Source organism: Corythoichthys intestinalis, chromosome 7, assembly GCF_030265065.1.
Source record: "Corythoichthys intestinalis isolate RoL2023-P3 chromosome 7, ASM3026506v1, whole genome shotgun sequence".
Classification (NCBI taxonomy): Eukaryota; Metazoa; Chordata; class Actinopteri; order Syngnathiformes; family Syngnathidae; genus Corythoichthys; species Corythoichthys intestinalis.
Genome location: NC_080401.1, coordinates 51,218,794 through 51,232,500, shown reverse-complemented (window position 1 = coordinate 51,232,500; position 13,707 = coordinate 51,218,794). Strand labels below are relative to the sequence as shown.

At 38.8% G+C, this 13,707-nt stretch overlaps 1 protein-coding gene across 1 annotated transcript in view; it reads left to right on the top strand.

The window, feature by feature from the left end:
• Positions 1–2,848, top strand: part of cep63 (centrosomal protein 63) — a 19,686-nt gene extending 16,838 nt beyond the window's left edge. Inside the window, exon 14 of the mRNA XM_057840461.1 lies at positions 2,397–2,848. The gene's annotated coding sequence lies outside the window, so the exon portion shown is untranslated. The remainder of the gene's footprint in view (positions 1–2,396) is intronic.
• Positions 2,849–13,707: the final 10,859 nt, after the last annotated feature.

Here is a 13,707-nt window from a genome sequence, read left to right as displayed (position 1 = left end):
TAAGTGACATTGTGCTAAGTTGGCTGCTTATCTTTGACCTTTCCTTTTTTGGCCCAAAAATGATCACCTCTGTCTTCTGCACATTTAACTGGAGAAAATTCTGGCACATCCATTCATTGATTTGATGAATGCATTTGCTCAGGGTGACTAAGGGACCATAATCATGTGGGGACACAGAAATGTACAGTTGTGTGTCATCTGCATAGGCGTGATAGGAGATGTCATACTGTTCCATTATCTGAGCTAACGGAAGCATATAGATGTTAAATAAGAGTGGTCCAAGAATTGACCCTTGAGGGACTCCACACGTGAATTTGGTTCGTTCTGACTGATGGTTTACGATTGACACAAAGAAATCCCTATCATGTAAATAGGATGTGAACCACTGAAGAATAGTGTCAGTAAGCCCTACCCACTGTTCCAGTCTGCTGAGTAGTATGTTGTGATCAACCGTGTCAAATGCGGCGCTGAGATCCAATAGTAGCAGAACAGATGATTTGCCTGCATCGGTATTCCGACGAATATCATTTAGGACTTTGATAAGCACAATCTCGGTGCTGTGTTGTGGTCGAAATCCAGACTGAAATGAGTTAAAAAGATTGTTTTGCATCATATAATTCTGGATTTGTTCGAATACAACCCTTTCGATAATTTTCCCCAGGAATGTCAGATTTGATATTGGCCTGTAATTACTAATGGTTGAGGCATCCAGATTAGGTTTTTTTAGGAGAGGTTTTATTACTGCAGTTTTTAAAGTCTGAGGAAACTCTCCTGTTTGGAGAGAAGTATTTATAATCTGAAGTATGTCTGGGGCTATGCAATGAAAAACAGTTTTGAAACAGTTTGAAGGAAGGATGTCAAGGCAGCATGTTGTGGGCTTTAATTTCGACACAATTTCTGTTAAAGTGGCATAGTCCAAGAGGCTAAACTGTCTAAGATTGACGTGGGGGACATTTTGGGAGGCATTTAGTGTAGCATTTGTTAATCTGGAGTTGCACACAGTCTGTCTAATCTTTAGTACTTTGTGTGTAAAGAATGCTGCGAAATTATTACAGGACACCTCAGATGCCAATTCCTGAGGTATTGATGCTTGTGGGTTTGTCAGTTTGTCAACAACAGAAAATAGTGTGCGGGTATTGTTAGTGTTTCTACTAATGATCTCTGAAAAATATGACTGTCTAGCATTTTTCAGTTCCTGGTTGTATTTGCGAAGACTGTCTTTGTAGATATCATAAAAAACTTGGAGTTTGTTTTTTCGCCATCTGCGTTCTGCTCGTCTACAAACTTCTGCAAAGCTTCATTGCTTCAAGAAGTTTAATTTGGCTATAACTGCTCCCTTGGGGGAGACAGTCAACCTCTGCTGCCACCTGCTGTGAACACTGTTGTTGTCCAACATGCCTCCTAGCATGCATAGCAGCGCTACAGATGTAAATAACAATCAAAAGTCATGTTCTGTGGTACTTTTTTCTTCAGTTCCAGTTCCAGTTGTTTCATTAATTTCTAGTTATGATATTTGGTAACACTATTTGACACTGGCACCATAAGACTGTCATTAGACAATCATAATTATGACGTGACATTGTCATCAGCATTAATGAATGCTTATAACAGATGCCAGTTAGTCTTATCCAGCAAATTATGTCAATTTTGAATGGATGTAAAAGAGCCAAGTTGGACATAAATGGAGTTGGTAACATAATTTGTTGGATGACACTGTCATAAGTGTTCAATAATGCCCATGATAGTGTCATGTCATAATTATGACTGTCTTATGACGCCGCTGTCAAATAAAGTGATACCAAATACCATAACTAGCAATTAATGAAACAACTGGAGTAGTAACTGAATAAATAATCAGCACAGAACATGAATTTTGATTGTTATTTACATCTGTTGCGCTGCAATGCATGCTAGGAGGCATGCTGGACGGCAACAGTGTTGACAGCAGGTGGCTGGTTGACTGTCTCCCCCAAATGAGCAGTGATGGCCTAATGAATCATGGTGGTTCATTTGGTCTTCTGACCGTCGTATGATGCCGCTGTCTAATGAAGTGTTACCGTTTAATATCTTTTAGTGTAAATAGTCGGTGACATAATTTGCCAGATGACACTTAACGACATCTGTCATAAGCATTCATTAATGCTCATGATAGTGTCATGTCATAATTAAGACGGTGTTATGACGCAGCTGTCCTATGAACCCAAATAAATCAAAAATTGCAGTAGTCCGAAAATTGCAGTTCTAAAAATTAAACCTACCTGTATTGTACTTTAAAAGCTAAATACAACTGAACCATTATTGTCCAGCAGTTCTTTTATATACCACTAGAGTGCACCCAATTCATTACACACTTTGAGAATCACTATTTTAAATGCTTATGGAGCCTAATCTCACAGGATCTACAGGCAGTTTTTCGTTGCGGTCTGGTGATGTCATCAAGGTCGTATGACCGGATTGCACCCGTCCTGTGACTGTCCAGCCGGCCGACCCCCCTTGACCCCAATTTAGCAGCTGCATTTGCTAACAGTGAAAGTATGTGTGTGAGAAGACGTCAGGACTTCAGAAGTTCCCAGCTTTCGTGAGAAAAAAATGTTTTTACTTTTATGTATTTGTTATAGAAATTTTACAAAGTAAAAGTGGACCCGGGTATAAAAAAAAAAAATGCCACACACGGAGAGCCAATGCTAAATTTAGAAAGGAATGTGACCTTCCTATAGCGCTTGATGGACTCCAGGGTTTTTAAGCTTCCTGTGTGTATCTAATGGGTCGTTCGGTTCACAGTTCACACGACTAAGTGAAAGCAGTGCAATGTAATGAGAGGAGAAATGCATAGCGTGTATCGTTTTTGCTAAAAATGGTGTGTATGAAAGAATTAGAGCATGCAAAATTTAGATAAATTGTAACATTGTATTGGCCTTTACGGTAAAGGCTAATTTGTGCCGGATCCTGTCGGAGCAAGATCCAGCACCTCTTGATTTTGGCCTCCCTGTGTTCGGGGACTTATTTGGGCAGATCTGGCACCTTTCCTGTATAGAAAATAATAATAACATAAAAGAGTTTTTAATAATGTATTCTAAATGTCCTGAAGAGAGTCGTTGACGTCTTCCTGCACTTTATTGTTGCAACAATAAGAAAACAAAATAACAGCAGACTGGCGGCACATTCGACTGCTAACTTTTGCTTCTCGCCCGTCTCCCCCTCGCTTCCTACTACCTGACAGCTTTCCAGTCCCAACGTCTCTTAAAGTGACCGTGCATAGTTCCGGACATTACAGTATAAAATAATAATATGCATAAATTCATTTACAGAACAAATCCCAAGAATTCCATGTTGTTTATAAAAAAATGTACGTCATTTGAAAGAGTTGGAGATTTGTTGATGCACTGGAAAGCTGGACCAACAGCACAAATCACGCCCCTGACATAAAAAAAAAAAAAAAAAAAACTGAAAATTTGCGGCATCTGGAGAGCAAGCAGCCAGGATCAAACCATATTTCAACATGCCAAAAAGACAGTTGGATTTAGTCTTTTTTTAAAAAGAAGGAAGATGGTTCACTACGAGTCAGAAAAGCGAAAACTGGCGATGAGGGCAGTTGCAGCGATCATGCTAACGGGCAGAACACTGGGTGCAGCAGGAGGCTAGTGCCGCAGCAGCTAGCCAGGTTCACGGACAGCAGGAAAAGCCGGGGCAGGAGGCTGCTACCGTGGCAGTAGCTGGTCAGGTTCAGCGTCACCTGGAGTGGGGGCCAGCTACAGCGCCAGCAGTCAGCCAGGTGGACCACCAACAGCCAGAGCAACAAGCCAGTACCCTAATGGGAAATTCGGGTTTGGGCTGCACAATTTGTAAGGCGGTGGGAACTTTGGGGCCAAAGACTGGGGGATGAAACGCAAAGTAATGGGTCTGTTATTTTTTGTTACAGATTTTTTTTTTTAAATGTTGTACAAGTTGGGCTACGTTACTGTATGTCTCACCTGTGGTTATGTGGGCAATTGCCCGTGCTGTGCAGAGAATAGCCTAAATAATTGTAAATTGTCATAACATTTATACCATGGCTATTATCTGAAATTGAGGCTTGTAAGTCCCACAACATGGCAAGTGGCCATTTGCGTGTTATTTTCAGCACTATTTTCTGCGTATGATCCGGGACCTGTGACCGTCTCATCATCCTTGCGCTGTCATTTCTACTTTGCGTTCCGGCACCTTATAATTGACAAATTAAGCACTGCCTTTACTGGTTTCTTGGTCATTTTACAAGGAAAAAGATGGAATGCAGTTTTAAAAAAACTCAGTGACTCACTGCCTAGCATGTGATAAAAAAGACATCCAATTGATTTAAGAGGATTGGCTGTGAATGCTCATGTTTTAGTGCCATTGTTGGCAAATAATTGTAAGTATTCTCTGATTTCTTTGTTTTTAATTAATGGGGGGGGGGGGGGGGATGCAGGGAAAACGCTAAACAATATTTTTTTACTACTATTATTTAGTTTTTTTTAAAAAAAGGATAAAAACACCTAAATTTATTTTTTAAAGGGATCCATGGATAGAAAGACTTGTAGGTCTTAAAAGATAAGCGTTATGAGCAGGGGTGCACATAAGTGGTCCGCATGCGCGCATGCGTACTGGACGTAGACAAATGCGTTGGCCCTCAACGGCTTCAATACGCTTTTGCGTACCGATGGCTGACCACTGTATTTGCGGCGGACACGAGAAAATCTATTCTCAAAATGTCAAAGAGGCAGGTCCGACTGAATAATTATTTCCGTGTTCCCCCACACCCGTCAAAAGACAGACAGACGACCAGTGTTGTTAATAACGGCGTTAAAATAAAACGGCGTTACTAACGGCGTTATTTTTTTTCAGTAATGAGTAATCTAATTAATTGCTTTTCTTATCTTGGCAACGCCGTTACCGTTACTGAAGCGGGAAAGGCATGCGTTACTATGCGTTACTAAGTTGGTTGAATAAAAAAAAAAGTCTGAGAGAAACGGACTCACGGAGACGAGAGAGCAGAGCAGGAGTGGGGAAGACGCAGTTGCAACCGCGATGCTAGGTGGCTCCAATAATACCTGACTGTAGCCATAGCCGACAAACTACGCCCACATGACACGGTAGATATCATATTATAGAACTAGATGCAATTGACAGACAGCTGCATCGGCAACATGTTTTAATGACTACATGCGTTAGTAAACAGCCGCCATCTTAAAGCAGTAGACCTCTCAGGAAGGCTCTGATGTAGAGATCCTTCATAGCGAACCTAAGTAACTTTTTTTTTTTTCTTTAAATCTAAAATGCTCCTAAATCGGCAAAATCTTAACTTAAATCTATCTTTAAATGATGAAACAGTTTTAAAACTTACACATGTTTAAAGTAGACAGAAGGGAACTAATGAAATAATGGGAGCAATTTTAACAACTTTAACGGTTGATTCACAACTTTAAATGACTTCCACACATAGCAAAGGTTACTATCTAGTTATCGCAATACCCTTGTGTCTAGTTAAGTGGAGGGTAAAGAATTGGGCTAGGGCCAATTGTCCCCCAAACCCTTTAAACTTCACATTGCGTGACCTGTTTTTTTTTTTTTGTTTTGTTTTTTTTGAGAAAAAAAAAAGAAAATTACCACTAGTTACTTTTCCAAGTAACTAATTACTCTTACATTCAGGTAACTGAGTTACTAACGCAATTACTTTTTGGGAGAAGTACTTTGTAACTGTAATAAATTACTTTTTTAAAGTAAAATTAACAACACTGCAGACAACAGAGACGTCACCAGAGCTACCGAAAAAAAGGACTTTTGCTGAAAAGTGGCTGCCGGAGCTACCATGGCTAGAAGCAAATGATGCTCTCATGGAAATGTGGTGCTAAACTTGCCGTGAGAATCTCAATGTCGCTGATAAGAGCAGCGCATTTTATGTAGGGTCAAAGAATTTCAGCCATCCAAACTTTGAAAATCACGAAAAAAACAGAGCATGATGGCGATTAAGCAAACTATTGATGCCAGACAGGACCCTACTCGCCCTATGGACAAGTGGCGGAATAAAATTAATAAAGAACAGCGCCATGCACTGACAAACGTGTTTTTGCTCGCATTTCACAAAGCTAAACATGCACGTTCAATGAGCTCTTAAGAGGTCGATATCCCACTTTTACAAAGGCTTGGAGTTAATGTGGGAGGCAAAAAAAATATGCGTACCCCTGTATATGTCTTTACATTTCACTTCAGAGTAATGGCAATTTTGTTGTGCCAGTTGATGTGAATCAAGTGTTAATTGTTAATAAAATTAATTTAAGGTAATTGGCTCCAAGTAAAGCTTGTCATAATTTTATCGCATCAGGCAGGTCGGCTCTCAAGCTCAATGAGGACCAAGTCGCATCTCCAGGTCCTCCTCTGAGAACCTCGGCAAAAAAATTATGTGCACCCCTGGTTATGAGTTTGAAAAAAATTGATATTGAAACCCCTCAATGTTTTTGTTTTAATACAATTTGTAAAATTAGTTTAACTAGTAGGTCCCCATTGTTATTGACGTCACAGGGCGGTGACGTCACATGGTTACACTGTCGCGCTTCAAGAGTATGACTTCAGCGACATAAACATGTCATCTGTTCAACCCTTTCAATTTGAACCCGAGAGGAACATTAATGAGCATGACAGCACTGTCGATATTTCACAAAACGAGCAGCAAAAGCAAAATTAACAGGAAAGACAGGATGAGATGAGACGAGAGTAGAAAAAAAGTGTTCTCCCAAAATGTGGTACACCGGCGAAACATTCCATAAAAGTCGAATATGACACCCAAAGAACTACCGCGCGCTTAAAACATGGTGCCCTCCGTAGGGTAAAAACATGTACTAAATATTATAGATTTTTAAATCAATGGTAATATTTTGTGTATTTTTAATAACATGTTAGTAAAAGAGAACAATTGTGGCTTATTAGAGCCTACAAGTTTTTAAGTCTGAGGTTCCCTTTAATTGATGCATGATCGCTGCCAGCATCACTCATTCGAAATGGATTGGACGTCTACTGGTCTCTATTGTAGCCAAAGAATTAAAATATTATTAAATATTTAAAAAAAAATTAAGCTAAGAAAAATAATGGCTGGAAAAAGTTGAAATTTCATGAAAACAACAAAGAGGATAACGTAATCTAGGTAAATTGTGTCATAAATTATTCAATTCAAAAATGCTAATAAGGTTCTTAGTTTGATAGGTTTTCAAGACGGTGAAGGCATATGCAGTAATACCCCACTCAAAAAAGTTTTAAGAGAAAGGAACGTAAGTAAGTGAAAATATCAACAGCCAAAAAAAAGGACTAGAAAAAGTTAAAAGTTTATGACAACTGAAAGAGGATAACATAATTTAAGTAAAGGTGTAACACAGTACAAATGAAAAAATGTAATCAAATAAACGAGAAAAAAATGAACCTCAAAAGACCAAAAAAAATGTGATTAAACATGACCTGAAGCTAAATACTACACACACAAAAAAAACAATTTTACAAAGGTTTACACCTGACAAAAGTTAACACTTTAAGAAACTAAATGTACAATTTCAAAAGACTTCCACAATGCATTGTTTTTCTGAATTCTGCCTAGCAACAAAATGGAAATTACAGCCAATGAATAATGAGGAGAACTTATGCCAACCTTAAGATTCATCTTTGTATATATTGACTAAACACAGACATCAAGCACGACCACCTGCTCTCTGCTGTTGTTGCCTGAGGGAGGTCACCCTGTTATCTGCTCTTGACTGGCCATCTGGGAGGGGGGCGGGGTTTATTACAGCAAAACCCTACATGCTTTGTTCAGCTTTTTGTCTGATCTCTATACGTTTGTGATAAGGGGCATCTTAGGATTATAGAATACAATTTTTTCTATTATTTGAAATAATTTATTTGCGGAGGCAAGTAGTCACGTGTTACATGTACTCCATTACATCGACTTTGTACTTCTAAGAGTAGTTTTACATACCTGTCAAGTTGAACGGTTTCGGCGTAATTTGTACAAGTCAGCACTGATTTTTAAATGTGTACGCCATACGTTCAAAATCTGTACGTTTTTCGTGCATTACGTTTTCTTTTCTCTGTTCGGATTTCGTCATCGTTTTGGCAACGAGACAATGTGCGTTACTGTGAGTTACGTTGGTTGAATGACGCGAGAAAAGTCAGAGACACGGAGAGAGAAGAGTGTTCGTTGTGACGCTGTAGCAAACGCGATGCTAGGCTAGGTGGCTCCAATATTTCCTGACTGTAGCCGACAGCCTACAAGCTACGCCTAGATATTTCATGCAAATAGAACTAGATGCGAAATGACAGACTCGGCGGCGTTGGTAAAAAGCCGCTATTTTAAAGCAGTAGACTTCTCAGGAAGGCTTTGTTGTAGTGAACCTTCCTAGTTAACCTAAGTAACTTTTTATCCAAAATACCCCTAAATCTGGGAAATCTTGACTTGAATCTATCTTTAAATGATGAAACAGTTTTAAAACTTTCTCATATCGAAAGTTTACAGAAGGGAACTAATGCAAAAATGGGAGCTATTTAACAACTTTAACGGTTGATTCACAACATTAATTGACTTCCAACATTAGTTACATTCAGGTAACTGTGTTACTAACTCAGTAACTTTTTGGGAGAAGTAATTTTTAACTATAATTAATTACTTTTTAAAATTAAGATTAGCCACACTGGTCATAAAGATGAAGTCTGCAGAATGAAAAGTGACGAAAGCGGAGATTTTATTCTGCCAATTTGTTGCCGAACACAGTTTGCCCGCAACTATTGCTGATCACTTCTCAGAATTAGCAAAAGAAATGTTCCGTGACTCAAAGATTGCATCGGTAAGTTAATTTTATCAATTGACCTTTTTTAATTTATAATTGGACACACTAACGAACTACCTTCAAGTCAAACTGAATTGTGAACTGAAGTGCCATGAAATGCAGCCATCAAAAGACAGAAATTGCCAAAAGTGCTGCATACAATTATGACAAAAGTCACTGTTAAATTTTCGTAATCATGATGTAGCTGAAGATATTGATTGTTCTTTGATTGCAACAGGTTATATGTTACAATATTACCAATAAATTCATATTATTTTAAAATTTTAGTTTTATTTTTGTTTCATCTTGCACACTATATACGACTTTGTAAGATAAGTCACCAATTGGTTGGGGGCATACTTCACTATTTGTAAGAATGCCAACGGCCTCGGGTTGACAGGTATGACAGTTTTACCACGCCACACTTTATTACTTTTACATGAGTACATTTGTGAAGAAACACCAATCTTACTCCATTACTTTGGGCTACACTAGCCGTTACGTTTTCCCTCTTTATTTTACATCTTAGATTGGATTTTATCTTCGCCAAAGATGCCCACAGTGGCGCTACCAGTTTCACCAATGAGATGTCGCAACAATAATCACATGACTCCATTATACCAGTTAAGCTGCGTTAAGACCGGACGCGTTTTGTCGCGTGACGTCACGCCACTCGTAGGCATTTGCCGGGATGAAACTCTGACGGTATGATAACCTTAAGCAAAAATATCGCAGTTTCAGCTCTAAAATGTGTTACTTTGAGATATCTGGGTTAAAACACAGCACCACCACTTAATTCGCTTACACTGGGGCAAATAAGTAATTAGTCAACCACCAATTGTGCAAGTTCTCCTACTTGAAAAGATTAGAGAGGCCTGTAATTGTCAACATGGGTAAACCTTAACCATGAGAGACAGAATGTGGAATAAAAAAACAGAAAATCACATTGTTTGATTTTTAAATAATTTAAAATTAGAGTGGAATATAAGTATTTGGTCACCTACAAACAAGCAAGATTTCTGGCTGTCAAAGAGGTCTAACTTCTTCTAACGAGGACTAACGAGGCTCCACTCGTTACCTGTATTAATGGCACCTGTTTTAACTCATTATCGGTATAAAAGACACCCGTCCACAACTCAGTCAGTCACACTCCAAACTCCACCATGGCCAAGACCAAAGAGCTGTCGAAGGACACTAGAGACAAAATTGTAGACCTGCACCAGGCTGGGAAGACTGAATCTGCAATAGGTAAAACGCTTGGTGTAAAGAAATCAACTGTGGGAGCAATTATTAGAAAATGGAAGACATACAAGACCACTGATAATCTCCCTCGATCTGGGGCTCCATCCAAGATCTCACACCGTGGCGTCAAAACGATAACAAGAACGGTGAGCAAAAATCCCACAACCACTCGGGGGGACCGAGTGAATGACCTACAGAGAGCTGGGACCACAGTAACAAAGGCTACTATCAGTAACACAATGCGCCGCCAGGGACTCAAATCCTGCACTGCCAGACGTGTCCCCCTGCTGAAGAAAGTACACGTCCAGGCCCGTCTGCGGTTCGCTAGACAGTATTTGGATGATCCAGAAGAGGACTGGGAGAATGTGTTATGGTCAGATGAAACCAAAATAGAACTTTTTGGTAGAAACACAGGTTCTCGTGTTTGGAGGAGAAAGAATACTGAATTGCATCCGAAGAACACCATACCCAATGTGAAGCATGGGGGTGGAACCATCATGCTTTGGGGCTGTTTTTCTGGAAAGGGACCAGGACGACTGATCTGTGTAAAAAGAATGAATGGGGCCATGTCTCGAGAGATTTTGAGTGAAAATTTCCTTCCGTCAGCAAGGGCATTGAAGATGAGACGTGGCTGGGTCTTTATACATGACAATGATCCCAAACACACTGCCAGGGCAACAAAGGAGTGGCTTCGTAAGAAGCATTTCAAGGTCCTGGAATGGCCTAGCCAGTCTCCAGATCTCAACCCCCTAGAAAATCTGTGGAGGGAGTTGAAAGTCCATGTTGTCCAACGACAGCCCCAAAACATCAATGCTCTAGAGGAGATCTGCATGGAGGAATGGGCCAAAATACCAGCAACAGTATGTGAAAAGCTTGTGAATGGTTACAGAAAACGTTTTGCCTCCGTTATTGCCAACAAAGGGACATAACAAAGTATTGAGATGAACTTTTGGTATTGACCAAATACTTATTTTCCACCATGATTTGCAAATAAATTCTTTAAAAATCAAACAATGTGATTTTCTGGGGGGGGGTCCACATTTTTTCTTTCATGGTTGAGGTTTACCCATGTTGACAATTCCAGGCCTCTCTAATATTTTCAAGTGGGACAACTTGCACAATTAGTGGTTGACTAAATACTTATTTGCCCCACTGTATGTTATGTAACATATTTTTGTATTTGAAGTACAATTTTTTATTCAATTTTCACACTACTTTCTGTAGGCGACAAAACTTTTGTTTTGCCAGAATTTGACCTTTATGTCTTCATTGAATGATAAATCTTTTTTCATTGAAAAAAAATTTTTTTTTGTACATTCAACATCATTTGGGAGGGTCTTAGCTTTCATATGAGCCATTTCTGAAACCAATTGAATAATTAGAAGTCAGATTATTACCAATTTTTTCTACAAAATGTCAGGGACTGTATTCAGCTGCAAATTATTTTCAGAGCTTGTATATTACTGTATAGAAGAGTAACTAACATTAAGGCCTACAAAACCCAACAAATACTGTAATTTTAATCTGGGTCTCTTTTAACATTGTATTAATTTTTTCCCCAAACCATGGTGGGTTTCCCGACTATCTTTGCAAGTTTTCTGGAGGAAATCCTGCATGTGTAAAACCTCATTTTATCCCAGTCATGACCGCTTCAAACAAGTGAAAGTTTTGTCCGTTATCCTTTAAAGACCCCCTTTTCAACACGCATTTCAGTCTTTGTATAGCGTTCCATATGCTGTGTATACTGTGCATGCGTGTGCGACAGGTGCACATGTAAGTGCCGCAGGGCGGGACGTGTTCTTTTGTGCGCGGAAACATCTGCCGTTCAGCTTCAAGGCTTAATGTTAGAATCTTTCCATGTGGACTCGCTGAGCATGACGGATATCCACATTTAGCTTCTTAATGGTTGTGTTCTGTGTTCTCAGTGATTGGACACTTTTGCGTATTAGCAATCAGGGCTGCTATTAGAGGTGCAACAATTAATCGACAAGCAATCGATTAGCAAATTAATCCACAACTATTTTGATAACAATAGGGCTGGCAAAATTATCGTGTCAACGGGCGTTAATTAATTTTTTTAATTAATCACGTTAAAATATTTGACGCAATTAACTCAGATGCCCCACTCAGACAGATTTAAATGACAGTACAGTGAAACGCTCACTTGTTGTGTTTTATGGAGTTTTGCCGCCCTCTGCTGGCGCTTGGGTGCGACTGATTTTATAGGCTTCAGCACCCATGAGCATTGTTTAAGTAATTATTGACATCAACAATGGCGGGCAACTAGTTTATTTTTTGATTGAAAATTTTACAAATTTTATTAAAATGGAAACATTAAGAGGGGTTTTAATATAAAATTTCTCTAACTTGCACTAACATTTATCTTTTAAAAACTTCAAGTCTTTCTATCCATGGATCGTTTTAACAGAATGTTAATAATGTTAATGCCAGCTTGTTGATTTATTGTTATAATAAACAAATACAGTCCTTATGTACCGTATGTTGAATGTATATATCCATCTTGTATCTTATCTTTCCATTCCAACAACAATTTATAGAAAAATATGGCATATTTTATAGATGGTTTGAATTGCGATTAATTGCGATTAATTACGAATAATTAATTTTTAAGCTGTAATTAACTCGATTAAAATTTTTAATCGTTTGACAGCCCTACAAATTAATTGTTTAGGACCTTCTTCACCTAAACGTGTCTTTTCTTGAAATTATACATTAACTTCTCAGATTTCTTCATTATATACAATATTTTTTTTTTAAGTCAAAGTAGGACATGAACAAAAATCTGCTTTTACTGTGGAAAACGACAATTCACATTTTTGCCAATTTTCCGACATCCTACTGTCTAAACTAGCTTCTTAAAAAGGCTAAAACAACTAATGGATTAATAAATTTGCTGCCAACGAATTTGATACAGTGGTATGAAAAAGTATCTGAACCTTTTGGAATTTCTCACATTTCTGCATAAAATCACTATCAAATGTGATCTGACCTTTGTCAAAACCACACAGATGAATAAACTGCTTTAACTAACACCACCCAAACATTTGTAGGTTTTCATATTTTAATGAGGATAGTATACAAACAATGACAGAAGGGAGAAAAAAATCAGTACGTGAACCATTACATTTAATATTTTGTGCCCCCCCTTTGGCAGCAATAACTTTACCCAGACGCTTCCTGTAGTTGCAGATTACTCTGGCAGATCGATCAGGACTAATCTTGGCCCATTCCACTCTACAAAATTGTTGTAGTTCGGTCAGATTCCTGGCATGTCTGGCATGAATCGGTGTCTTTAGGTCATGCCACAGCATCTTAATGGGGTTCTAGTCTGGACTTGGGCACTCCAGAACTTGTATTTTGATCTTCTGAAACCATTCTGAACTTATTTAGTTCTGTGTTTTGGATCATTGTGTTGTTGCAGCATCCATCCTCTTTTTAGCTTCAACTGTTTTCCTGCAAAACATCCCGATAAACTTTTGAATTCATTCTTCCATTCATGATTGCAAGTTGTCCAGGCCCTGAGTTAGCAGAACATCCCCAAATCATGATGCTCCTTCCTCCATGCTTCACGGTGGGGATGAGGTGTTGACGTTGGTGAGCTGTTCCATTTTTCCTCCACACA